This window comes from Chrysoperla carnea, chromosome 4 (assembly GCF_905475395.1).
Source record: "Chrysoperla carnea chromosome 4, inChrCarn1.1, whole genome shotgun sequence".
NCBI classification, from domain to species: domain Eukaryota; kingdom Metazoa; phylum Arthropoda; class Insecta; order Neuroptera; family Chrysopidae; genus Chrysoperla; species Chrysoperla carnea.
Window position 1 is genome coordinate 1,135,282 of NC_058340.1, and position 12,555 is coordinate 1,147,836.

Sequence of the window (12,555 nt, forward strand, 5' to 3'; positions counted from 1 at the left end):
GGGAATTTGGATTAGGGTTTTAAAATAGGATGATGTTTAAGAATTTGCAAAATGTCATGTTGACAGAAAAGATTTAAGTTAGGGATTGTTTAGAGATAAGATAGAGAAAAAAAATGTGTAGGTTGAGCGTATATTATTTCATGATTTAAGCTACAAGATAAGGGCCGTGATTTGAAAGGGATTTTTTTTTTTTTCGTTTGAATTTAGTAGTTTTAAGAAAGTCCATGCTTTGTGTAATGTTAACAAGGTGCGTCGTATTGAGAAAAGTATTTGTTAAATTCGCTGGAAATTTGACTTCATCGAGCGGGTATGGGGCGTTTATCGAGGGGCGTTTATTATAATTCGCGATACAGGGAAGTCGTTCTGTACGAAGAACATGTAGGGGATTATTTGCATTTATCGCGCTATTAGGGGGCCGTTCTGTGAGAAGAACACTTAGGGGAATATTTGCTTGTATGTTATTAACGAGTTGTTCTGTATGAAGAACATATAAGGGGTGGTTTTTTCTTTGAGTTGCTTTATTGGGGAGTCGTTCTGTATTAAGAACATTTTTTCGTGTCGCGTTATTAGGAAGCCGTTTAATTTTATAAGTTTGTTGTTTTAAGATTGACTTGTCTGACGATATTACCAGACAAGTGTAGGGGTAAGTCGTGTCGAAAATGTTACAAAGCATGTTTAAAAAAAAAAAAAATTTAAGTAAAAGTTTAGAAAAAGAGAGAATAGGAAAATGATGCAGGACTATACAACCTTGTTATGGGGAACCGAGTTTTGGGAATTTGAAAACATCAAAGTATATTGAAAATTTTACTGACCTGTAGGTTCGTTATTCAACCAAATCACAAAAGTGAACCGCTTGAAGTCTAAATTGATCTCCTGTCAATTCTTCAACCGTGTTGAATCCCACCGCTGCCACCAATGTTATATAACTGATTTTGGTATGGTCCAGGGAAGAGGCTGCCACCACCTGATTGTTTATTGTTAAAGGATTAATCAGGAAAATCCTTGTAGAAAAATAACCAACACTTTTGTTTTTTCTTAGAGACGAATATTTAATTTTACTAATAATACTGTTGTGTTATAAATATTTTGTTTTGTATATTTAGCTTGATCAACAAGGTTAAATATTTACTGCATGCCTTTAATAATTTTACATCGACTTTTTATACCGTCAAGAGTGGGCCAAAATATTGGTTATCGTGACGTATTATTTTAAAATATTTGATTCGTCAGCAAAATTATTAAATTCATGTCAGTTTAAATAAATATAAAAAATAATAATATTATTAAACAAAACTTTGTTTATAATTAAGAAATAGTTTTTACTTAAAAATATGATTGATTTAGTGTATTAGAACCACTATTTTAAGGATAACGCCGTCCAGGGCCTAACAATATATTAAAATCTAAGCAAGAATGATTTCATGAATTGAGAACATTTTGATAAAGTATGATAGGAAATTGGTAATAATTTATTTGATACACATGTATGAGTTATATCAATTGAACTCTCATACACTTGAGGTATATATTGAATATTATGTTCGATATTATTAAGTATCACATAAATTTGATATTTCATATAATACCTATACACACACGTATTCCTACCTACTTATCTAATAAAGGAGGTATATTTATGTATGAATCTAAATACTTCATATCCTTTAGTCAATTTTACTCCCTTCACATCACACCACAACAACAGACTAGTGATGGGACGAATGGATTAAGAGCCAGGCCAAAATAAAATTACAGTACATATAACTTTACGTTAGCGTAAAAGAGTCCGTCGTATAAGTCCTTTTGAAGCAAAATTTTTTTAATTTTAGGTTAGTTTACTATAATTGCATTTGTCCAACATTCAAATTTAACAGTGATTCAAAAGTGATCTAAAAATATGAGTAAAGTGCATATAAGTGAAGTTGGGAGTAATTTGCAATTTATGATTAATTTTGTAAAATCATTCGCAAGACATTCGCATTGTTTTTTGCTAATGTGAATACGATTGTTAAAAAATAAGCGAATATTCGCGAATACCTTTGAAAATTCACTACTGGAATTGCCAACTGAGTGAGAACCACGTCTCAAAGTAGATTGACGACAGAAGGATAGTAAATGTCGAGGTCTGGTCATAATACGCATGTCTTAATATACAACATAATATCCTGGCGCGTATTTAAAATAAGATTATACCACTTTTAAATAAAGTTAAAACAGTATATTTTGAACAAATTACCATTTTACCCTTTAAAAAAATTTTTTTTCATAGAATTAACACAAAATTATCTAACAATATTACTCGTTTGAACGTTAAAACAAAATAAAATTTTATTCATTTATTTTAAGCACATGTGAATTTGAAATATAAACACATCATTGAAGCAGCTGATTCCGGTTATACGATCATGCGCATTGAATACCAGGCCTCCAAAATGGTGTTTCTCCGTCAGCTGTTTGAATATTATATTTTCATCTTTGTTAATCTACTCTGTGACGCCAAAATATATATACTTGGTATACACTGGGCTTATCTATTTAAAATATATGATCTAAGGCGAATACGAGTGCGAATGCGAATATTCGTCCCATCACTATAACAGACCATCATCCATCCACATCATATTATCATGTTGAATGAATAAAATATACTTACTTACTACATAGTAATAGTATAGTATAGTTACAATGAAAACCCTTTCAACATGAACATGAAAGCAGATTGTCAAAAATATGTTTTAAAATGTTGTCAGTTAGTTTGTCAAGGGGATTATATGGATCATTATTTAGTAGGCGTTTTGTTTGTTTGTTCATTAGGCAATAATAAATTATAATCAAACAACTGTGCAAGCGTTTAAAAACAAGTAGTACAGTCATATTAGATTTTCAGCTCGAAATTGAGAGATAATAAGCTGTAAAATCGTATAATCGCCGTAAGTCACAAAAATCAATTTTTGGAACTTTGTTCCTTATCGCACATTATGATTTGTTTGCTGGTTGGGTGGCAAAACCAAAACAATTGTGCAATAATTTAAAACGACCCCAAAATCCGACGAAACGTTACCGAGGAAACTAAAACTTTTTTAATCGATTCAGCTTGCCATGAATTTTAGAATATTTTGAAAATAATTTACAATCTGTCAATTTTTTCTCTCACTTTAATCAAGTATTTCTCGGTTCCCTTCGAAATAAAAGCGAGTTATGATTTACTGCGAACAGAAGCGAACTAGAATCATCATCTTACGATTTAAATATTTTTTCTACATACACTCGAACTACAACCCCTTCATATTTAAAATAACATATAATTCTAAGTATTCTAGTAATAAAAGTAAATAAATGAATGTCACGCAAAGCAAGTAATCTTCTAACTGACATTTCATTATTCATAATTTATTATTATGATGATTATAATTCTCATTAAATGATAATTATTGTTTATACGAGGAGATGTCATTCTTAATATTAGATACTGTAATGTAACGTTATTAGACTTGGAGATATTCAAACAAAATTTACAATCTTTAATTATTCTATAACTAAACTATTCTATTCGTTGTGTGCGTAGTCATGGTAGGGACAATAAAATCGATGCCATCGCTCCCAGTGAAAAATTTGGGCGTTAAAGGGGGCTGTTATTACTAATTTGCAGTTCTTTACATGTTAATGTTATAGAAATGTCAAATTCAAATTATTGTAAAACACGAATTAATTAAACTTAATGCATTAAAAATTGTGAAAATAAGAAATCAAATTGTACAAATATTATTTTTCAAATGTAAATTATCATAATTATTTATTTAAATTTGTGAGACAATTATATTAAATTTTCAATGTAAGTCTTAAATGCAATCCATACAATTATATCCATACATTTCTATAATAATTAAAGTAGTGTATCGTTACCATGGAACCGAAACTCACGCACGGAGCGAATAGCAGGAATAACTATAAGTAACCTACTTTTCATTATATTATTACTATCATCTCTGAAACAGATATTGGCTCTAGCTACAGAGGACCTCCCTGCGCTCGCATATAGCCCCACTAAATACCTGTTCACAATTCAAGATAAATATGGTGGGAGCGCAAATAAATACATAGTACAGATGTAGTGTAATCGAATATATTTTTAAGATCGCAGTGATCAGTAAGAAATGAACTTTATATTAGGTCACCCAGCTGATCATTTTCATTGAATAAAAAGATTATAGAACGAGTAGAGAATTTTTCGTATAAATTAGGATAGGTAGTAGTTAGTAGTTTTTTCGTATAAACTTAGTGTATTTTTCGTTCATAAACTTAGTGTTTTTCGTATAAACTTATAAGCTACTTTAGTATAATACTAGCTGTGAACTACCCGCTTGGCTGGGCAACATCCCCACTTGCACCCCTCCCTCCACATTTCCTTGCGTTGGATAACAGTTTTGTAATGTACACGTCATGCTCTTTTATTTGATACCCCACTTAGGTATATTTGAAAATATTCGAAAATTCCTTCCCACTTTCTCGCTACACCTTTCTACCCTCCGAAGGTTAGAAGTAGATAAAAACAATAGATCTTTGAAGCTGGTTGTATATCGTGTATATATTTTAGCTTAATCGATGCACAACTTTTTTAGTTTTTGAAGCATATCCCTTTCAAACCCTATTTCAACCCCTTACTCTACTATAATATGGATGTATTATACATTCCTCTTGAATCACTCTATCTATTAAAAAAAACCGCATCAAAATCCGTTGCGTAGTTTCAAAGATTTAAGCGTACAAAAGGGCATAGGGAGATAGGGACATAGGGACAGAAAAAGCGACTTTGTTTTATAATGTGTAGTGATTTATCTAAGAATAATCAGAAACAGACTTCCATTCTGGATTTTGTTGCCGAAATTCCCAGCTTAGCCCTCCAAATTTCCTTTCGGTTTATAAATTTCCCTATTCCTTTTTATTTGTTATTATGCTTTAGGAAAGGCAACCTAATGATAGATAACCACTATAATAAATAGCATATAATTAACAATCATAATTATGGCGAAGCCTTACATCTTTATAATATTCTATGCCTATAAAGTTACCTATAAAAAGGTTCCAGTTAGGATTGTCCAAATGCGTTTTTATATGCGGTTCCACCAAATTTTTATGTTCCGATCAATTTCCTTCATTTTTCTTTCATGCAAACCGTCTCCTAACAATGATCTACTAACACAACAACAAAAAATTTGCAAAATTGTTAATCCGTTCACTTCGTTCCAACAATAATAACGAATCCAGTACCTGTAAGAAATGACTTGAAATTTTGCCAGCATCTCCAAGTCTATTATGTAACATGATGAAGAAACTCTAACATAATTAAGAAAGTACATTCTTGTAATCAGCTGTAAGTGGGTAATTATTCTTATTTTTTTTACATAATATGTGTCGTAACATTGCCATTGTTGTTCAAAAGATAAATACACCTTCAAGATAAATGAACATTCATGAATATTCTTTAGTTTTTTTATTCCTTATTTTAATTTTTTTTTTCTGAAACTAAATTTACTTGCGATGGTTATCTTTTAATTTATTTCAACACTAAACATTAAAAAATCCTAGAAATCTTATTTATTTATCATTGATAATATTTATAAGAGACAAGGTTATTCAAGGTCTCCCAAGCAAGATATAATATCTCACTTTGCAATGTATACCGGGTGTCTTGAAACTCGATATATAAAAATCGAGGAAAATGTTTCAAATTAAAAATGTTAGTTTCAAACTCCCATATTTTATACCGGCATCGCATTTGATGTTAGTTTTTGGTTTCAATTAAAACCACACTCTGATTAAAAACTCACAGTAATCTTATCTAATCTAATGATTTAGTCATTAGTTGATAGCAAAAATTGGGCTTTTTGTGCGTTTGTTCATTCAATTTGAACCAAAAATGGTCTTTTTAGAAATACAAACCAATTTGATTGAATTTATTAGAAATTTTTTTTCTAAGAGTGCCTAGATTTCCCAGAAACAATTATACGAATAACAATTTTAATACGAAAAAATAATTTTGGGTAAAAATTTTCGGTCTGTTTTTACCAAAACAGTTCGGTTTGCGGAAAAATGTTACTTTTTTAATCAATAACATCTTTCTAATCAAAAGTGTTAGTTTATCTGTTACCAGTTATGGAATAGAGTGAGCTTTTTATTGAGCTTCAAAACCTGGATCAAGTTTAATGTCTGCATAAGATGTGCGCCTATATTTTTCCACAATAGATTTCTATCTGTCTTTCACCCAAAATTTCTTGAGGCATTCTTATTTTATTCTTATTCTTCTTACTCTTATTCTTACTTATTGCTCAAGGTTCAAACAAAGTCAACTTAAGAAAAACACCGTGTATATGACATTTTGTGTTGAAAATACAGTTTATACATGGTACTTCAGCAAAACACGTCCTAGGCGCTTTTTTAAATGGGAGTCAGTTTTAAATACAATTTACAACAAGTGAAAACAAACAATTGACTGAGTTAATTGTTGAAATACCATGCATAGTCAGTAATGATTTCTTTATCACATTACACATACATACATGTGACACAAACATAACTGATAATCAAGTATAGTACATTATTATAAAATTTCCGCCTAATTGGCGCCCTCACAGGTAAACAGTGATGTTTACGAAAAAATGTTTCAAACAAAAGTTGTTTAAGTTTTTTTATAAGGAACATTTTTTACATTTAAACTTTTGTTCTATCTCTAACGGTTTACAAGATGGGTCCAACGGACCCAAGACCCAATTGACCTATGATGCTCATTTACGAACTTGACCTCACTTTTTACGCCCTGAGTACGCTGTAAAAATTTCAGCTCGATATCTTTTTTCGTTTTTGAGTTATCGTGTCCACAGACGGACGGACGGACAACCGGAAATGGACTAATTAGGTGATTTTATGAACTCCTATGACAAAATTTTTTTCCTAGCATCATTATTTTTAAGCGTTACAAACTTGGGACTATTTCATATATACATGGTATAATAAGTATTTTCATTGGATCAAGCAATAAAGCAATAAAATCATTGTAATTATAAATTTAGTATTTATAAAAAACATTAGACAGGGAATGATAGAGATTTTTGTGGGAGTTATTTTCTTATTACATAAAATATAAATAAATTTTGCTATACCTTTAAAAAACTCCCAGACATTCTATCCAGATTGACCCTGTATTTATATATATACAAAAAAAAGAGGGAAGTGATAATAAGTGGTAAGCTCTCGTGTCAAAACTGGCAGGATTTTTAGTCCTGTTATAAAATTAAAATAGAATAAATAAATATAACACCTCATAAATTTAAAACATATAAAGCACTGCAAACACACATACAATAATAAAAATGACTATTATAATTTGATTTTAACCACAATTATCTAATAAATTTGTTTTTTATTTATTGATGAAGGGGTGGGTGTTTATCATGGGTCTGGTTCACATCCACCAATCCAACCAACAACTATATTATGTTTACCATATGTTACAAAAAACAAGTACATACATTTTTTGTACTTGTTTTGGTTTTTTTATTCATAACCAATTGTAATTATTTGATATGTACCCACTGGTTAACTAACTGTAGGTACACCAACATATTACACACAATAAATTTAATATGAATATGGGTACCTACATCATCATTTATTGTAACATATTATTTTACATGGTACCCTTATTATGATACCCTTCTATATACAGTGAAACTAGAACCTATAACATAACATCATAGTTTTATGATTAGAATCCGAAACCTATTATAATTGCAATCCCAACCCCTCAAAAATGGTATTTTTTTCAATCAAGGAACTTGAAAATTAAATTAAAACAAGTGAAAACAAGTAATTAAGGATGTATGAGCATGGTAGTGGGGGCATAAATTTAAAAATAGATATTTTCAATTTTGATGATAAATTTTTATTATTACTTGACGATATAAGACGAAAAGTAAGAATAAAATTTTTCAATATCTGGCTTAATTTTCAAAATATCGAAAATTGAAAATTTTGTTTAATTATTTAGCTTTCGATATTTCGAAAACCAAGACACGTATCGAAAAATTTTATTCTTATTTTTCGTCTACATTCATTAAGTTATAACAAAATTCATCATCAAAGTTGAAAATAAGATAAAAATAATTTCAACCCTTAATCTACCCTGCTCTTACATCCCTTATATGGACGGTGACACTTAGTTTTTTTCTTTTCTAATTCATTGCTAATATGTTTACTTTCTATTAAAAAGTTTTTTTTAAATTTGTTTTCATTCATTCCAAATGAAAATTATCAAAAACTTGCAAAATATGTCGTTCTTTGAGATTCCTCCATAAGAGCCAATGTATTTTATATCGATTTTTAATGACTTTTTTCTTAAAAATTTGCACGGATACCTAAGCTGAAATTTTAACCACATATTCTTTGAGTAAAAGTCTACCTACAAACAAATTTTGAGCCTTTAAATCAAACATTGTTGGCATGCTCATACATCCTTAACTGAGTTAATTGTTGACATACCATGTATAGACAGTGTTGATTACACAATCGTTTGTTTTTTTACATCATATAAGTAAAGAAAGATAATAACTCTTAGATAGCCACACATACTGATATTCCCATATAATAAATACTCTGTAATATGCGCCTAATTCACGGGTAAACAGTTATGCTTATGAAAACATTTTTCAAACCAAAAGTTTATTTCTTTATCAGAAGCGTTTTTTATATTTAAACTTTTTTTCTATCTCTGACGGTTTACAAAATGGGTCTTACGGACCTAAGATCCAATTGACGTATAATGCTCATGTACGAACTCGACCTCACTTTTTACGTCTTGAGTGCGCTGTAAAAATTTCAGATTGATATTTTTTTTCGTTTTTTGAGTTATCGTGTTCACAGACGGACAGCCGAAAATGGACTAATTAGATGATTCTATGAACACCTATAACAACATTTTGTTGGTAGCATCAATATTTTTAAGCGTTACATACTTGGGACTAAACTTAATATACTATGCATATTTCATATATATACATGGTATAAAAATACTTACATTCAACTTATACCATAATTATTCAAGTAGCTGAAAAGTGAAAAGACTTTCACTGTACTTACCGAAATAAATATTTTACTGTACGTAGGTACAGTAAAACACAAAATATACAAAAATATACGCAGTACGATATAATTAACATTTATTCGTGTTTTTCCAAAATAACAACAATATTATTACATGAATTATGAAAATATTAATTCCAATAAAAAAAAATGGATCTGTTATCATAATTTTAATATTAATTCAAATTAAAGTAATGGTAATTTAACATTGGTTGAAAATATTCTTTCTGAGAGTGAGATAATATTTTGGGGTAAGAATAATGTATGAATAATCATCAATACATAGTATAAAACAAAGTCGCTTTTTCTGTCCCTATGTCCCTTTGTATGCTTAAATCTTTGAAACTACGCAACGGATTTTGATGCGATTTTTTTAATAGATAGAGTGATTCAAGAGGAATGTATAATACATCCATATTATAGTAGAGTAAGGGGTTAAAACAGGGGTTGAAAGGGATATGCTTCAAAAACTAAAAAAGTTGTGCATCGATTAAGCTCAAATATTGACACGATATACAACCAACTTCAAAGATCTATTGTTTTTATCTACTTTTAACCTTCGGAGGGTAGAAAGGTGTAGCGAGAAAGTGGGAAGGAATTATCGAATATTTACAAATATACCTAAGTGGGGTATCAAATAAAAGAGCATGACGTATACATTACAAAACTGTTATCCCACGCAAGGAAATGTGGAGGGAGGGGTGCAAGTGGGGATGTTGCCCAGCCAAGCGGGTAGTTCACAGCTAGTAATATATAAAAGCAAATTCACCTTCGTTCGGCCCTAAATTTCAACTTTGAAACTTTTTTTGAAACGGAATACGCGATTTTGAAAAAAAAAACTAACCATTGGCGTAGATTATGGATGGTTTTGGATTTTACGTCAATAAATGCAAAAGATTTGTGGTATGAATTTTACACTTATTGATTTGCTTGCTACGAAAAAGTATTGGAAACAAAGTTTGCATGAATTAATGCATTTTTATGGTGTATTTTATGTTTCATATGGTTTTAAAATCCTTACAGTACAGAAAAGTTATTTGGAACATGTTATAAAAATGTTTTAAAAGCGACTACCAAAATATCAAAGCAAGCAGAGATTTTGAGAGTTTGAGAGCCTCAAAAACTTATTCAGGTATAATCAGCAGAAAATCCATACTCGAATTTAACGTTTAAAACATTTTATTTCCTTATTAACAAAGTGAGTAAAAAGAAACATGTATATCGAATACTTGGTTTTCGAGTTATAAACAAATAACAACAAGTGAAAACAAACAATTGACTGAGTTAATTGTTGAAATACCATGCATAGTCAGTGTTGATTTCTTTATCACATTACACATACAAACATGTGACACATACATAACTGATAATCAACTATAGTACATATGTAAATGACTTTATAGGTTTCTGCATTACCGACCGACATTTAGTGTATAGTTTGTACACATATTATAAAATTTCCGCCTAATTGACGCCCTCACGGGTAAACAGAGATGTTTACGAAAAAATGTTTCAAACAAAAGTTGTTTAATTTTTGATAAGGAACATTTTTTACAATTAAACTTTTGTTCTATCTCTAACGGTTTACAAGATGGGTCCTACGGACCCAAGACCCAATTGACCTATGATGCTCATTTACGAACTTGACCTCACTTTTTACGTCCTGAGTACGCTGTAAAATTTCAGCTCGATATCTTTTTTCGTTTTTGAGTTATCGTGTCCACAGACGGACGGACGGACGGACAACCGGAAATGGGCTAATTAGGTGATTTTATGAACATCTATGACAAAATTTTTTTCTTAGCATCATTATTTTTAAGCGTTACAAACTTGGGACTAAACCTAATATACTATGTATATTTCATATATACATAGTATAATAACAGAAATGCAAAGAAGCGTTTAATGACACTTAGAAGTCGGTACGTATAAAATACAAAATAAATAGCTATTATTTTATATTTACGTGAATATTTTATAAAAATTATGATTGGGTGATTTGCCCTCACAGCTTACCACAGAAATTGAAGGAAATATAATATTTAAAGAAAGTTGTTTCATAATACGTGTATGTATGTATTTTATAACTGTTATAACTTCGAATTATTTGATGTGTGAATTCAAATTGAATCATCTTTTATAAACCCCTCGATGCCTATAGCTGATATTTTTCCATTTACAAAACATATTTAACCAAGCGTGTGAAGTGTTTTATATTTATTTTTTTTTAAGTACAAAAATTATGTTATAATAATAAACAACCGAAAATTGGGGAAATCATTATGTAGAAAATCCACTGTTTTTTATTCCATGTATATATGAAATATACATAGTATATTAAGTTTAGTCCCAAGTTGGTAACGCTTAGAAATAATGATGTTAGGAAAAAAATTTTGTCATAGGTGTTCATAAAATCACCTAATTAGTCCATTTCCGGTTGTCCGTCCGTCCGTCTGTGGACACGATAACTCAAAAACGAAAAAAGATATCGAGCTGAAATTTTTACAGCGTACTCAGGACGTTAAAAGTGAGGTCAAGTTCGTAAATGAGCATCGTAGGTCAATTGGGTCTTGGGTCCGTTGGACCCATCTTGTAAACCGTTAGAGATAGAACAAAAGTTTAAGCATAAAAAATGTTCCTTATAAAAAAATAAACAACTTTTGGTTGAAACATTTTTTCGTAAACGTCACTGTTTACCCGTGAGGGCGCCAATTAGGCGAAAATTTTATTATATGTACTATACTTGATTATCAGTTATGTATGTGTCACATGTTTGTATGTGTTATGTGATAAAGAAATCAAAACTGACTATACATGGTATTTCGACAATTAACTCAGTCAATTGTTTGTTTTCACTTGTTTTAATTTGCATTATCGTAACCTTTAATAATTTCAAATCATTGTGAGTTCTCACAGCCCAAATATTTCAGTTACTTTGCAATGCAACTAACCTTATCTTACGAAAAAGCTAGAGAATACATATAAATGAAATATCATTTAGCCGTCCGTATATACGTTAAACTGAGATTAAAAAAAATTATTTAAAAAATCAAAAAACCCGACTTGGTTAAATGTAAACTGAAAAGAAAAACCAAGTCCAACAGTTTACATAGCGGCTTTAACGGATGGAACGTTTTATTGGGAATATTTGAGCCGGTGTAGATTTAAAGACTTTTTCAACATTAATGCAATTTACCTACATGAAACTCATAAATTTTGGAAAAACTTTGAAGGCGTATACCTTCTCTTCCGTTGAAGGTAACATAATTTTATTCAAAGTGCGAGATAAGCCTATCACTACTATCAGTCTATGGGACTTGGGGTGTGTATCTTTCTTAAGCGGTGGGAGAAATTTAGTACAAAAAATGCGTCCCCAGAATTATTAATTAATTTAATGGATGGTATTAAAATCTGGACGCA

General features: G+C 30.3%; 1 protein-coding gene across 2 annotated transcripts in view; it reads left to right on the top strand.

Moving 5' to 3' along the window:
• LOC123299093 (peripheral plasma membrane protein CASK) overlaps positions 1-12,555 on the top strand; it is a 461,651-nt gene that overhangs the window by 210,439 nt on the left and 238,657 nt on the right. The window lies entirely within an intron of this gene.